Source organism: Arachis hypogaea, chromosome 16, assembly GCF_003086295.3.
Source record: "Arachis hypogaea cultivar Tifrunner chromosome 16, arahy.Tifrunner.gnm2.J5K5, whole genome shotgun sequence".
Lineage (NCBI taxonomy): Eukaryota > Viridiplantae > Streptophyta > Magnoliopsida > Fabales > Fabaceae > Arachis > Arachis hypogaea.
Window position 1 is genome coordinate 121,809,274 of NC_092051.1, and position 16,155 is coordinate 121,825,428.

Consider the following 16,155-nt stretch of genomic DNA (forward strand, 5'->3'; position numbering starts at 1 on the left):
GTCTCAGTCAAACGAGCTTGAAGCTCAGCAGCAAGACCCTTACACTTAACCAACTCCTCCTTCAAAACAGAAACCTCCCCCTTTTCCGCAGCAACCCCCTTATATTTCAACTCCTGGCTGCGCCCAAGACTTGCAAGACGCAGCCCAACCACCTAGAGAACAAAATAAACCAAAACTCATAAGACTACCAAAGGAAAATTAAGGAAAAGTCAGTAGGTTATTACCTGCATATATTGCCCAATAGCCATATCCCCAACTTCCTTTGCAAGAGTAACATCAGCCGACGATTGGCAATACTCGTCAACAACAGCCATATAAGGATACTCTTTTCCCCAAACCGAAAATGCCTCACTTTGTTCAGAAATCTCGTGAAGTGATGAGTATTTTGGTGAAAAATAAATTTCTCCCAAAACACACAAATCTAACCGGCAAGTGTACCGGGTCGCATCAAGTAATAATAACTCACGGGAGTGAGGTCGATCCCACAGGGATTGAAGGATTGAGCAATTTTAGTTTAGTGGTTGATTTAGTCAAGCGAATCGAGTGTTGGTTGGGTGATTTGTGATTTGCAAAATGTAAATTGCATGAAAGTAAAGAATGCAGGAAATTAAATTGCTGAATCTTAAGGAACAAGAAATTAAATGGCAGAAACTTAGAGTACAAGAAATGTAAATTGCGGAATCTTAAAGTGCAAGGAATGTAAATTGCTTGAAATGTAAAGGGGATTGGGATGTGGATTTGCAGAAATTAAACAAGGAAAAATTAAATTGCATCAAACAGAAGAGGGAAAGGGAATTGGAATTGAACCGGATCTGAAGCAGTAAAATAAATGAACATTAAAAACAAGAAACAGAGAATGTAAAATTGAGATCTCAAGGCCCAGAGACTAGAAAACCAAGTCTAGATCTCAATGCCTTCCTAGATCCAACAAGAACAATTGCAAGGGAATTGTAAATTGTAAAGAGAATAGATGAAGAGCAATGAACCGGAAATGAAATTCAATTAACAGTAAAGAAACAGAGAGATCCAAGATTGAGATTGAAACAGAATTTCTTCAATTCTCCAATCCAAGATCCAAGACAAGTGTAAATTGAAAATGAAAGCAATGAAAGCAAAGAAATTAAAGTTCAAAAGCTCTCCGAAAACTATTATGAAAATTCTAAAAGGAAAGCTCCCCGAAGAACTTGAATTCTATCCTATTTATACACTTTCTTCAAATGATTTTCAAGCCTTGAGTTGGGCCTTTGCTCTTGGTGGAATTGGGTTGAAAGAGGCCTTGGTTGATTGCTCTTGAAGTTTGGAGAAGAACCGAAGTGAACCAATTGAACCGGTTTTGAGGTTAGCAAAAGTTGGACCAAAAGTTTGAGCCAAAGTTAGGGGTCTAACTTTGGCTCCAACTTTTCATATCAGTTGGCACATTTTTCTGGTTTGGACGTTGGTGCCAACGTTAGGGGTCTAACTTTGACCCTAACGTTGGCCTTCCCTTTGTGCTAGTGGCGCCAACGTTAGCCTCCAAGTTAGGGGCTAACGTTGGCGCAAACGTTGGCCCCTTCTCCCTTTGTAATTCATGTGCCAACGTTAGCCTCCAAGTTAGGGGGCTAACGTTGGTGCAAACGTTGGCTCCTTCCCCATTGTAATTCATGTGCCAACGTTAGCCTCCAAGTTAGGGGGCTAACGTTGGTGCAAACGTTGGATAGCCAGGGAGGAATTCATGTGCCAACGTTAGCCTCCAAGTTAGGGGGCTAACGTTGGCGCAAACGTGGGATGGCCAGGGAGGAAATTTCAAGTTCCAACTTAGCCTCCAAGTTAGGGGGCTAACGTTGGGGCTAACTTCTTGCTTCCTGGTTCAATTTCACTTATTCCATTGTCCTCTCTTCACTCCTAGCCATTCCTCTTTGCTTCAACCTTTCTCCAAGCTTTCTTCACCTATCATTAATCAACCAAACTCATCAAAGCTATGCTCAAAATCATGAGATATTCATTCTTTCAGAATATGCAACAAATATAGCATAAAACCTCATGAAATGGCATAAATTCATATATGGTTGGTTCAATCAAGGGAAACATGAAAATCTACTCAATTAGCTTGCTTGTAGCTCAAGAAAGTGCATAATTCTAATGAAAACAAAAGAAAAAGACTAGTTAAAATAGGCTAGGATGACTTGTCATCATGAAGCCTTTTTTGATTTCCAATAAAAGCATGTATCTCTTCCAGAGGAACACCTAACTCTTTTTCATCAGAATCATCCGATAAATCCACAAGGTTGGACTTCTTTCTTTTCTTCACAATCACCTTCCTCCGACCTTGACGAGGCTGCGTAACCTCGCCAGTCCCAACAACCTTCTCAGCATTAGATGAAGATACCTCTTTCTCCAAATTCTTATTCTTGAACCGCGTCCTCAGAGACGCAGCAGAAACGCCAGGATACTTCCCACCTACAAAAAACAATTCATGTTAGACTTTTCAGAAAAAAAGACAGACATCAACATAAGCCCTAAAAACTCACCCAAATACTCTACAACAGCACCTTTATCCTCCTCCCACTTCAGCAACTCATAAATCGATATCAAATTTTTCCGATCAACATTCTCCACCAAAAACTCTATCAGACACTCGTTCCTCGGCGATATCACCTCTGGGCCGAGTATATTTTGCGGCTCCGAGAACCAAAATAGAGGAAACTTCTCAGCAAGATTTTCATCAATAAAAAACGGGAAGTCCTCCTCTGAACTCCTGACTTTAAAATACATCACTTTGAAGTCTTTAAAAGAAGACATGTAAAGTTTGAAAATCCCAAATCCCGGAGTACTATTGAAGTTCACCCAACCCCCCTTCCACACCCCTTTAGCTTGAAATAAAGAAAAGAATAGATCCACAGAAGGCACCTCCTCTAAGAATTCCATCAAAACCTCAAACGATCGCAAAAACGCCCACCCATTGGGATGAAGCTGTGATGGAGCGCAGTTGAGCTGCTTAAGAACCTGACACTCAAACTCCGTAAACGGAAGCCTAACCCGCAATTCCTCAAGCACACAACTATGCATGTAGAAGAACCCAAACCCCCACTCTCGGTGATAAACTCTATCATCCACACTACATGGTAACAACTCTACTTTCACTCCGGAACCCACCCACACTATTTTATTAACATCCACCTCCCTCACCGCCGCCTCATCAGAGAAAAGTGACACCCGTGATTTAACATCTTCCCCTACCCAATCATAAGACCAATCCACCTTATCCTTTTCTCTTTCTCAAAACCCATTATCTCACAAAGCAGTACAAGATTAAACAGAAAGCAGAAGAAACGGATCAGAAATGGAAAAGGAGAATCATACCTCTCTTACTCATTCTTTAAAGAAGCAAGCATATAACCAAAAGCCAACAAAAATCTGAAAGGATTAAAGCAATTAAAAGAACAAAACGTTCCAAATGATAACCCCCACTCCCAAAGCCACATCAAACAGTGTACCCAACATTGGGAATCAGCAAACTTAAATGAAACCATTACTCTTTCTCTTTCATCAGAAAATAACGGACACGACTCCCTACGTACCACAAATTTAAAACACAAAACCATCTTTTAATGAAGTAAGTTGATCTGGGGGCTCATCCACTAACCCACGCAAACCGAGTTATAACTCATCCAAAAAAAGCTCAACCTGCTTCATTAAAATCTTCCTCAGGCTAAGCTTGGGGGCTGTGATATGATCATCATTATCTCATAATAATGGTCGTCATTATTGTACGTTATAACTCGGCCCCATAACCATTAGCAACATATGATGTACCTCGTCATCTTCCGTTACTATTCGGAAGTATGAGCTATAACTAGGCGACAATAACATCTCCATCATAACCGACGTTCCAACGACAAAATAAGGTCGGTTACGATATCATTCAGTTAAACAGTAATGCCGAGAATATAACGGACAAAGAACTCGTCACATATAAAAGGGAAGTAAACTATTTCCAAAGATCTAAGTTTTTCCTGAGTAAACTAGAATACACACTGACTTAAGTTTCGGAGTGCCTTTTGTAGGTACATTCCCTTCTTTTGATATTGCTCGTGTTCTCACGCTCACGACGAACATAAAGAATTCGGATTCCAAGAGACGGACGTTCAACCTTGCAGCACATAGCTCGACTATTCTCGAGGACTTGAGGCCGATCTATCTTACAGCAAGATCAGGTATGATATTGACTCTTATGATTGTTGATAGCAATATCGAAGATGACTATGGATTGAGTTTCTCAGTTTGTTAATAATGATTAGTTTTATTTTTGTTTGTTCTTTATACTCTACCATGTTGTGTTGAGTTCTTTTTCTTTAAAAAAAAAAAGATAAAAATGAAGTCGTTTTAAAGAATAAAAGAAATAAAACTATTTACATATCATATAAACTCTTTTTCATCTTTTCATTTTTGTCTTGTTTAAGCGTTAAAATGACCGATTAGTCATGTATCCAACATGATAAGAAGTTAAAGTCATTTTAGCATTTTGTTCATTGACTCAAAAAGATTCAAAAATTAATATAATATCCAAAAATGAATTTTAAAATAATATAACAAATTTTAAATTTAAAAAATTAGAATAATTAGAACTGTAAATTAATTCGATGAATCATTTTAAAAATTTAGTTTTTAATCTTTTTTCCTTGCTCTTACCGCCCCTCTCCAGAACCCAAATCAAAGAAGTTTATTTAAATGTTCCTAAATACTCAAACAACTAGCAAAATTCACAATATATTAATCTTGACTTGTACGCTGAGAAAAGGATAAAATTTTTCTACAATAATTTGACAAATTTTTATTAAAATATTTAATAAGAAAACAAAAATGCTTCAAATTGGTATAATAATGAATAGTTTGGATAGTATCTATAAAGAATGCTTTCTTTTTGGTTACGACTTACGAAACACCTTTTGTTTTTAATTTTTTCTTTATCAATTTTAAAATACAAATTTGCTAAATTATTAAAGCAAATAACTAGTACCACATAAATTGGCAACCGTGTTTTACAAAATTTTGATAGAAAAAGTTCCGCCTGAGTGGCGGCAAAGATTCAATGGTTTTAGTGTTTTACAGAGAACACAGCACCGGATTTTTATTTTTAATATTAAATTGACAATAATATTTTTTTTAAATTATGAACGATTAAAATGTTAATTTTAAATGTGACACTGTTTTTTTGGTGACACTGTTTAATTTGAGATATATAAATAAGACATTTTAATTTTTGAAAGATATATAGAAATTAGACTGTCTAATTTTTATTTTAAAAAAATTAAAAAATTTAAAATATAAAAATCAGACTCTTCATTTATATATTTTCTATAAGTTTTAAAATTACCAAAAATGACAATATTTATAAATATCATTAATCTCACTTCCATAAAAAAAAAAGTTAGCAAGTGTATCGTTTTGGTCGGCATAAAATACTTCAAACGTAGATTGCTGCATTCGTTGGGCAACTCAAAAAACATGGGCCTCTAAACCTTGGTTGTCTCTTGTATGGTGCCACCTCTTTCGCCACCAAACTCTTTACTTTAGCTGGATAATTATCCCAGATGGCTAATATCTTGTAGGTTTTATTATTCTGTTGCTCTTTATAATTTCGTGAAATTTTTAATTAAATTTTTATAATTTTTTAGTTGAGTCTTTACACTAATTTTTTTAATTGGGTTCTTATATTTTTTTTTATTTAGATCTTTATACTAATTTTTTTAGTTGGATCCCTATAAAATTAAGCCAATTATTATTAAAAAGGACTTAATTAAAAAAAAATTAGTGCAAAAATCCAATTAAAAAAAAATATAAGAACCTAATTAAAAATTTTACAAAATTATAGAGACCAAACAAACTAATTAAACCTATATTGTAATTTTGGCTTTAAATCCTCGTTTCAATAATTAAAAAAAAAAACTCTCTACTTCAGCTAAGTAGCTATTCTTTGCTTTTTTTTCCCCTTTATAAAAGCAAAATACAATTCAAGATAAAAAAAATATTATTTTTAATGGATTAGATTTTCCCTTTCAAAATACGTGTACCTTTTTTATTTTAAAATATTTGTGTTATTTAAGATATTGACATAGTATTAATCTTTTTATATTTTAACTCTAACAATAATATTATTTTAAGAAAATTAATCAATATACTATTAACTATATTAATTAAAACTTAATTTCAAAAAATAATCTTATTTAGTTATAAAATTTCATAATATTGCTAAAATATTTTTATTTTCTAAATTAATGTGTTCTTTTTCTTTTATTAGAATCTATAATGTACGAATATTGATACAAATATGATATGACATGGGACATAAATTTTAAAATTTTATTAAATTAAAGTAAAAATTATTTTTTTAAATATTTTTTATTTTATTTTAATTATATAAAGTATTTTAGATATATCTTATATTAATAACTAAGAACGCATATTAATTTGAAATTTATTTCAAATATATAAACAAAAGTAAAGTTAAACACACTGATGCTACGTAATTGTATTTAAGTTTGTAAAAAATATGCAACTTTTATACAACAAATTTTTGTAAAGTGATTTTTTATACGAGAAAAGAAGAGGGAAATGTGTTGAAAATTTTAGAATTTTTTAACTCTAAGACTATTTATATTAAATTATTAAAAAATAAATACTTAAAAATAAAAGTGTATTTGAATTTGTGAATATGATTGAAAAAATTTAATTTTTCGATTTTTTTATTTTCTTTCACTAAAGTTTTTTGTATCTTTAATATGACTGAATCGCAATCCCTCTAATGAAAAAAAAAAAGCTACGGAGGTGACTTTGATGTATTAAGGACCAAAACTCTGAAGTCACTATTTATATTTGAATGTGACACTTATTATTAAACCTCAAAATCCAAATAAAATATTATATCTAGTTTTAATCTTTTAATTTCAAATAAAAAAAAATAATGACTTATTTAATTCATCATTTATGACAATAAACAAAATTACCGTCATATAAGTTATTTAATATGAAATAGCTTAATTCTGTGATTATGATTGTTATATGTATTACCTGTGAATAGATTAGGGACTTGTTTTATGTGCAAATTAGAAAGCTATTTTTTTATTACTTTAATAATTTGGTCTGTCTCATATATCAGTTATGGAATTATCATAATACATTAGTGTCACCATAAAATCACGATGATCACCATACTAATATACTCAACGACATAGATTAAATTTGGATAAAAAATTTTAGAAATTACTTGCAAAAATAATCTCATGCATGCCTATTTCCAACTGATCCTACTATAATAAACTTTAAGAGATCACGAGTCAGAATAAAAATAAAACTAAATATTTTTTTTAGAAACATATATATTTGTAAAATTGTCTAAACCATATGAACATTTAAATACACACTCGCACCTGAACCAATATATCATAAAATAATATAACATCCATCAGTTGCAGATCCAAAAAATTTATAAGAGAAGACCAAATTAAATACAAAATAAATTAAAATATAACATGAACAACAAGTGAACAAAATATAATTCATAGTATATAGGTCAAAATTAATAATTATATTATATAAAAATCAACATTCAACTATATACTTTAGAAATTTGATATTTTTAATTTATTCTGCGATATTTCACATAACTAAAATTTCAATTTACCATCTAAAATAAATTTTAAAGCATTCTCTTTTTCAACATATACAATTATATAATCTGCTAAAAATTTGTCTTCTATCTTGTTTTAAACTCTTGATTTAATAATTTTTATTGTTTAAAAAGTCTATTCAGTTGTTATTATTATTATTATAAAAATAGTCAAAACAAAAATTTTTTTATAGTTATTATCTTTTTACATTAATCTAAACCTATATTTTTTAATAACTTTTCAATTATTTATATATTTATACGATTTTATTATTTTTTAAATCTATTTATTAATTGCTACTAATATATTATAATACACATTATAATTTATGCATATTAAGTTACTAACATGTAAATTTTTTCAGTGTGTAATATACTAAAATATATTTAATCTATAATAATAATAATAGTACTAATTTTTTTAAAAAAAAATTGGGAGAGATCACACTACTAGAAAACTAGTTATTACAGACGGATATTTCCGACGAATTTTATCCCACGGAAATACAGACAGAATTTTAGAGGGATTTTTTGTCGAAAAACAAAAAAAAAAGAATTAACATAAATTACAGACAAAAAACAGAATCCATCGATAATCTGTCTGTAAAATTAATTTTTTTTGTGAAAATAGTTACAGACAGAAAATTCGTCTGTAATTAAATAGACAGAACGCTGCATTTTATTAAATTATTACAGACGAAAAATCCGTCTGTAATTTAAATTTTCCGTCGGAAATATTAAGGTAACCCTAATTTTATCACCACCCAATCGAGCTCCTTTTACACACACAAAATATCAGAGATCAAAGTTGTTCCTCTCTCCTTCAAGGAACTTCTCCGTCGCACGCATGAGCTTCTTCTTCTCCTTTTCTCACTCACAGCGCCACCGTCGCTACCCTAACCACCGCATCTACCTTCTCCTTCTTCTCCTCTCTTTTAAACACTGAACCAGTAGAACACAGCCCCTGTCTCTCTCGTTCTTTCTCGTTCGCAGAACAAATCAAGCTCAAGCTCCTATTCTCTTCGTCTTAGGTGAGCTCCAGCACGCCGGCGCCACCTGCAGCAGCGTCTATCCCCACCACCACCGCGCCTCTCTCTCTCCTTTTATCCCCACTCAGTTCTGGCTCGCATATCTTCTCAGCGCCGCAGCCATCATCTCCTCCAGTCAATGCTTCCAGGTTTTGGTTTCAAAATTCTTTTAATTTCTGTTAAGTTCAATTAATTTTGTTTAATTAGTTTGATTTTAGTAATTAGTTTAGTTAGATTTGTTTTCTGATTAGTGGATTTTTAGGTTTTGATTACATTAGGTTTAGTTAGATTTGTTTTTTTCTGATTTTAGTAATTAGTTTGATTTAAAATTTGTTGTTGAAACTTTTTTCCTCATGATTTTTCAATTTTTGGTGATTCTTTTCACTGCACTATCTTTTTTCTTTTGCTGCTGCTTCTTGCTGTAGTGTGATAGTGATCCTTCTAAGAGATTCATTGTGTTTTCCAGATGAGGTTCTTGAGCATGTTATTGGGATGCTGAAATCAAGAAAGGACAGAAGCTCTGTGTCACTGGTTTGCAAGGAGTGGTACAACGCTGAGAGATGGTCAAGGAGGAACGTGTTCATAGGTAACTGCTACTCTGTGTCCCCTGAGATCTTAACCCGAAGGTTCCCAAACATAAGAAGTGTTATACTGAAAGGGAAGCCACGTTTCTCTGATTTCAACTTGGTTCCTGCAAATTGGGGTGCTGATATTCACTTTTGGCTTGTGGTGTTTGCTGAAAAGTACCCTTTTCTTGAAGAGCTTAAGCTTAAGAGGATGACTGTTACTGATGAGAGTTTGAAGTTCTTGGTACTTTTCATGAATATTGTTGTTGATGGTAGATGAGTTTATTGATAATAAGGTACTTGTGTCTTTAACATACAGAATGAGTTATTTTCCTATGAAGACTTTGAAAATATAGATCAATTTGATGCATTGAGTTAAGATTTTTTATGTCCACCTTGGTGTTAAGGACATTTTCTTTTTTGGCATGCTAGTTATAAACTTATAATTAATAATAACTAAAATATTCCTTGAATGCTTTTCTGTTTTAAATAGCTTTTTTCTTGCAGATGCGAGTTTTTAATCAAGACTTAGGTGATCATCTACTCTTTGAGATATGAGTATATGACTTACCCGTTTCCATTTCTTGATTTGTATCAATGCGCAGAGAGCACTGATATTTTGGACACTAACCTGTTGCTTCTTTGCTCTTAGGTACTTGGTGTAGAGAGAACAGCATCACAACAGGAAATAAAGAAGGCTTATTACAAGTTAGCATTGAGGCTGCATCCTGACAAGAACCCTGGTGATGAGGTATTTATCTAATGTTTTCTGTTTTACAGTAAGCAGGGTGGAGCCACGTTGATATCCAAAGATTCCATTGTACCCTTTAATATTCTGAAAATTTTTGAAATATCCATAAAAATTTAGTATCTTCTCAGCAAAATACTATTGAAGCTCTTTGAACACTCCATTTAACAATAGCATCAAACAGGTTTTTGTCTAATTAGGCCTCTGACCATCTATTAAATTTGATGTTTATGGTTCAATTAATCATTTACAGGAGCTAAAGCAAAATTTCAGCAACTGAAAAATGTTATCTCGATTCTTGGGGATGAAGAAAAGCGAGCCATTTATGATAAGATTAGTTGTGTTGATGATGCTGTGAGTGTTCTTGGTTTCTCGTATCTGTAGATGCATTTACAACATTAAAACCACAAGATAACATATCTGTAATTTGCATTTTTCTAGATTCATTCAAATTAAACTTTTATGGTCTGTCAACTATTTGTGGAGGAATCTGCTCTTGTTATGATGATTTTATTACAGCAGAATGCAATATAAGCATTTCAGCATTTTTTTTCGTGTCATGTACATCAACATTATTCATTTATATTTGTTTCTGAAAATCAGAACCTTGCCGGGGATGTTGTCAAGAATCTTCACAACTACTTTAGAACAATGTACAAGAAGGTTGTTTGCGTTGATCCTGATTTTGTTCTGATTTCTTGTCGCACAGTTCTTATTTGCATTTACAAGGTTTTATGATACTTGCTAACAGGTCACTGAAGCTGATATTGAGGAGTTTGAAGCAAACTATAGGGGATCTGACTCAGAGAAAAATGATTTGATTGATTTGTACAAGAAGTGCAGAAGTGTTTGTTTGGATTGGCCAGTCTGTGGACCCAAAAGAAAAACAAAATGATTTTGAAATTGGCCAGGTAAACATGCTCAACAGATTCGAGCATTTATTTCTCATATTGTCCTTTACTTGATTTCTTCTGGAAAATTTTCTCAGAGCTATATAGATAAGGCTGTATCACTAGAGGGACTATCTCCTCGGGTACCGCTATATAAAGTAACAAAAAGGAATGAACCATGCTTTTTCACAACATACTTTCCATGGGACCATGCTAAAGCTTCGGTATGTGCTACAACATAACATAATTCCAATTTTTTATTTGTCTTATTTTCTTAGAAATGACTTTGTTCTGGCAATTATTATCCTCTGCAGTTGTTGATTACAGTTTTCTGCATGTAAAAGTTACTATTATATTTATTATAGTGCTACATAATGCTATCAATACATATACTTAGCTGAAGTATATCGGATATATGTGTGATTTCTGAAATTGATTAGGTAATCCATATGCATGTCCATGTTTCAAAATGAGCCACTTTATGGATTATTTCCTGATGCAATGCAGGTACAGGGGAACTCTTTCCAGAAAAAGGTGACATTACTCTTCGGGATTCGCCATGCTGTAGAGGTATAGACCTGAGTTATTAATTCTGATAACAAAAATTTTGCTATTTTTCTTACTCTAATGCTGTACAGTAAATATGTTGTGCAATGAATATCTGTTTAACTATGCTTGCTGAATATGTTGACAGGAAAAGTCTAATGGGCCAAGTCAAGGGGGACCAAGACAAAGAGCTGAAGCTTTCTGCCTTGTCTAATGCCTTTAATTCATCTTCTAATATGACATCCAGTATGGTATGGCAACATATTTAAGATTGTATAAACTATGTTTTTCTTTGTTGTTTTATAGTCAATGAAATTCAACCAAAAGTAGGTTCTCCTAACAAGAGGGTGTAGGATAATGATGAAGCATTTAAGCATATTGTATATGGTATCTTTTCTTTTGTTATTAGTGGTAAATTTAATAATTATATTTAGGTAGGTACAGGTTCAGGTTTTTCCATCTTTGCCGAAAAGAAAATTGAAGGAAAGAATATCATAGTATTTAAATTAAATTTGCCAAAAAGAAAAATGAAGGAAAGATATCATAGTTTTTAAATTAAATTGAACATCTCCAAATCAAGTCACAGATCATGATGATTTCATACTCCGTTGGAACTTGCCTTTCTTTCTAATACTTTCTACTCTCACAGTCACAGGATAGATTGAATGGGCTGAATCAAGGAGGACCAAGACAAAGAGCAGAAGCTTTGGCTGCTTTAAACTCTGCATTTAAATCATCATCCAGAACCAAAAGTTCTAGCCCTAAGACAACTGGAAGAAGTCAAGGATCACAAAGAGCAGCAGCAGTAGCTGCTCTCTCTCAAGTTCTTACTGCTGAGAAGAAGAAACAATCACCTGATTCTTCTCCTGTGGCAACCAGAAGTCCTGTTGTGGAAACTAGCACTTCCAGTGAGAAATATAGCTCTTATCGTCCAAGTTAAATGTGTCACAAAAGAAAGATTAGCTATTATAAGAAGGTTAGAGCGTCAAGTAGTTCTAGTGCAGTTCCACTACCACCGTCGCCACCCTCAATGTCTTCGGATGAGGACTATGATGATGATGAGGATGAAGATGACATTGAAGACTATAGCTGATAGTTTTAGTATAGTTGAACAATATACTAGGAATTATAGTTGATGATCAATACATTTTGTTTATGTTTTGAATTATATTGACTTGCTTGTTTATAGTACTTCATAATACGATGAATTTGTTTATTTTTTGAAATATTATAAATATTCGAATACAAATTAGATAAAAATTTGTATTAAATTTATATTTATTTTATATGAAAACAAGTTTATTTTGCATTTAGAAAAATAAAAAAATTCTATTTTACCTTACTGACGGATTTACAGACGGATTTTCTATCTGTAATCAGAATGTGGGATGATTTTTCAAAGTTCAAATTACAGACGAAAAATCTGTCGGAAAATTCATCTGTAATTACAGACGGAAAATCTGTCGGAAAATCTGTCTGTAATTACAGACAGAAAATCCGTCTAAAAATCCGTCTGTAATTACAGACGAAAAATCCGTCGGAAAGTTCGTCGCCTTTGGGAAATGGATAGAAAATTTACAGAGGAAAAATTCGTCGGTAACTGGTAAAAATCCGTCTGTAATTTTTTGACGAAAAAAAATTCGTCGGTAAATAATTTCCGACGGGGCTTTTACAAAGGGACAAAATCTGTCGTTAATTTCGTTGGTAACCAAAAATCCGTCTGTAATAAAGACTAAATCCGTCTGTAAATCTGTCTGTATTAATCCATTTTCTAGTTGTGAGATCATGGCCACTTTAGCCCCCTTAAATTCGCCGCTGACATTCATATGAATAGTATCTGCACAAAAGACTTTGACGTTTGTTTTTTATAAACTAAATATGCATACATTTATAGAGTTTGTGCTAATTTGCTCATTAGGCACTTAAACACTCTGAATTCTCTTGTTTAATAACAATTTAAAATATTAGACTACTAACACATTATCATAAAATAACTCAAGTGGTCTTTCAAATATATATTCATAATTTGTGACATGTGTTTGTAGTCACCTAATCGGATGCCATTCAAAATGTGTTTTATATTCAAGTGCTTTAGTGGAAAGAGTAATAAATATCTTATCAACATTTTTTCAAAGAACTCTTTCAATGAACATATGAATATACCTGCAATGAATTAAAATTGTTTTGACATCCAACAAAATCAGAATTTGAACACCAAATGATCTCCAACTTTAGTTTCTGACTTCATATGTATGAACATGTAATATTTTGGTATAGCAAAATTTGGTTGTCTACTATTTAGTGATTCAATCTTCTCTGACTCAAATATCTGACAAAGATACTAATAAAATACACAATAACTGTAAGTGTATAAATTCGTTATCCATCAGATTATTGCTGAAGTATAACAAATCTTATGCATTTTTTAGTTGTATAACTTTCTTGAGATACCTAATGAGACTATACTTTTCTCCCCTAGAGTTGAATATATAACCTTATTTATAATCCTGCATGTCGCTGATGTAAGAACCGCGATTAATTAACCGTTTAATTAAATAATTAAATTTCCCAAAATAGGATCCAAAAATTTAGAATGTGAATTAGAAATTTTAAATATGATTTTCGGACTCAGTAGATTTTTTTGAGTTGGAAAATGTAGTTTTCTACGAAAAAACGCATAAAAATGTGAACCGGTAAATGAACCGACAGTACCGACTTAAATTGGTCCGATGCTGTGCGAGAATAATTAAAAACAGTAGAAAACTTTAGAAAAATATTTAGAGTTGAAAATCAGGCATTAATTTTAAATGTTTGATCCGAAATTGGGGCAAACGGGCCAAAAACGCTAACGGGTTGGATTGGGCCCAAGCCCAACATATAAAAACACATTAACGACCCTCGTTCAGCCACCATAACCGTTAGAGAGTGAGAGCTGCAGCTGAAGTGAGAAGAGAGGAAGGGGTTTCAAAAACACTATTCACTTCTCATCACTTCTGGTGGACATATCTCGAGTTACAGTGCTTCGATAAGCATGCCGTCAGCGGCTACGCGAAGCTCTCGCCAAGCCCGTCATTTCTAGCTAAGTCTTATGGTAAGATTCTTGAAATTCCCTGTCCAGTTTCATGCCCTAAGAATTTTGAGTTTTTGGGTTTTGTATTGAGTAAAATTTTGTGATTTTGGGTGTTTAGGTACACTCTAGCCTTTGGTTCCTATTGGGTTTGATCCAATCAATCTTGGATAAGGTGAGTTTATTCTTAACCCTTGTGAAATTGTAATTTTGATGAAACTCTAGGTTGATTTAGTTATGAATTATGTGTATATAGCTTGAATTGGTGTTGTATGGAGAATGTTGGTGACTTGAATAACTTGGAAGTGGATTTGGTGGCTTGAGAGCTTGTGGAAATTTGGTTGAGGTCATTTTGGTAAATTGGTGCATATTGAGAATCGGCCAAGGTATGGTTTCAGTTTCCTCTATGTAATATATAATATTTCTGGACACTTAAGCTAGTGACTCATAGGATAGGATTGTATTAAATTGGTTGTTGAAATTGTTGTATGATGATGTATGATAATTTGATGATTTTGGGTTGTTTTGATGAATTGTGATGTTGATAAAATGGTGTTAAAGATTGAGATTAAGATTGATCATGATGATTGTTGGTGATATATAGATGATGGATGATTGTGTTAGTTGAGAAATATTATAGTGTGAAATAATTGATAATTGAGATTGAGGAATATGTAATGTGAATGGAAATTGGTGTAAATGGTGATTTGTGACACAAAAGGTAAGTTATGAGGTAAATTGGAGTTTGGTGTGATTTTAAGTTGGTTTTGGTTATGAACTTTAAGGATTTGAGAATTTAGTGATCTTTGGTAAAAATGGATTTTTGTGAACTTTGACGGATCATATATTGAACTACCGTTTTTGAAATGGAATGAATTTTATATCAAATCAAAGGTAATTCAAAGAGCTTTAAAACGGTATTAATTTTGTAGAAATCTAAATTTTGTAGAGAAAGACAGGATCATTGAAAGTTGGTGTCAGAAATCTGAATTCTGTGATGTTGCAGAATTTGTGATTTCTGGTTTGTGTGTGCACGCACACTGCTGTGCGCGTGCTATGATCAGTGGCAATTTTTAACTTGTGTATACGCATAGCCTTGTGCGCATACACACCCTGTGTATTTTTGAAAACGTGCGTACGCACACTCTTGTGCGCACGCACACATAGGGGATGCCTACTATTGGAAGTGCTAGCACGCTCTGTGCGCACACACCACCTACTGAATTTTGCAAGCTGTGCGCACGCACATGCTGGAAGGTGCATTCTGTTGAGGGCGTTTCCACACATCATGCCTATAAACAAAATGAAGATTTTACTTTCTGTGCGTACGCACACCTCTATGCGTATGCACACTACCCTGTTTTTCAATAAAAACCTTGTTTTTAACTGTTTCACCTTCCCAGCAAGCTTGTAAACTTCCGTGACACTTATCTAAGAATGTTTGGCCTTTTTTTGGATGTCAAAACATAGAGAAGGTTCTAGGTGAATTTAATTCGGTATTTCTGGTAAAAAGTTAGAGAACGGAGGCTTAAGTTTCTGGAGTACTGAGGACAGTTTTGGTTGAGTGAGGAGGCGGCATATGGTGTTGGTGATTATTGATAATGAATTGTGAAAGTGGTGAACTAATAAGTTCGGAATAACTTGTGAAAGTGGTGAACTAATGAG

General features: G+C 33.0%; 1 long non-coding RNA gene across 1 annotated transcript; it reads left to right on the forward strand.

The window, feature by feature from the left end:
- The first annotated feature begins 10,544 nt into the window (after nucleotides 1-10,544).
- On the forward strand, nucleotides 10,545-12,649 carry LOC112754805 (uncharacterized). The gene is made up of 6 exons (XR_011873499.1): nucleotides 10,545-10,650; nucleotides 10,739-10,898; nucleotides 10,976-11,101; nucleotides 11,385-11,447; nucleotides 11,572-11,674; nucleotides 12,073-12,649. It is a non-coding gene; the product is annotated as an uncharacterized lncRNA (long non-coding RNA).
- Nucleotides 12,650-16,155: the final 3,506 nt, after the last annotated feature.